Here is an 806-nt window from a genome sequence, read left to right as displayed (position 1 = left end):
GCTGGTGCTTTCCAGCCAGGAGACTGTGGTGTAGGAAGCAGAGGAGGCTGAGTTGGGGGTGAAGAAGGGTGGGAGGTGGGAAAGCATATATCGCTGGTTACCAGTTATTTTATCTCCTGTTGGAAACTCCATGAAGCTGTTTTCTTGTACCCCCTGTTCACTGATCTCTGATAGGAGTCTAACATGGCAGATCCATGCTGCGGTAGCTGATAGGGGACCTCTGCATGTATCTCTCCTTGCGCTCTGTTTTCGGTCAGTTTCTTATTCCATTCTGTGATTGGCTGAGTTCTTCCTCTCTTAATTTGATGCTTAGGTTTCAGGATTGACATGTGACTCTGTTTGACTTAGTTTTTTGGATCTTTGCTGCGGAGGGATGGCGTGGTGCTTCTAACTATAGCGCCATGTTGCTCAGAAGTTCTCCAGACTCAACTTTTACAGTGGAATTCAAATTTCTCTATTCTCACTCAGTGTCCTTCATATCAGGACCTCCACACGAGAGAAGGAAAAACAAGTTTGGAGTGGTAAAATACATTTGGGTTGAGACATGTTCAATTTCATTCTCTCTACCAGATAGGCACCTGACTTGGTTTCTAACCTTTTAGAAGTGGACAGACATTGTCATTTTACCTCAAATTTTTACTGTATAATTGTAATGTGTCCCAAGATGGTTCTGAGGGAAAGAGTCCTTTAATTACCTCCCAAGTTCTGATTTTGCTGGTTTCTCTGTTAAGATTTCTCTGATTTTCTTGTATCTTTTCCCACACAGACCTCATTTGTTTGAGGATCTTTTGCTGCAAAAGAATCAT

Source organism: Trichechus manatus, unplaced genomic scaffold (genome assembly GCF_000243295.1).
Source record: "Trichechus manatus latirostris isolate Lorelei unplaced genomic scaffold, TriManLat1.0 scaffold00302, whole genome shotgun sequence".
Taxonomy (NCBI): Eukaryota; Metazoa; Chordata; class Mammalia; order Sirenia; family Trichechidae; genus Trichechus; species Trichechus manatus.
This window is presented reverse-complemented; position numbering follows the sequence as displayed.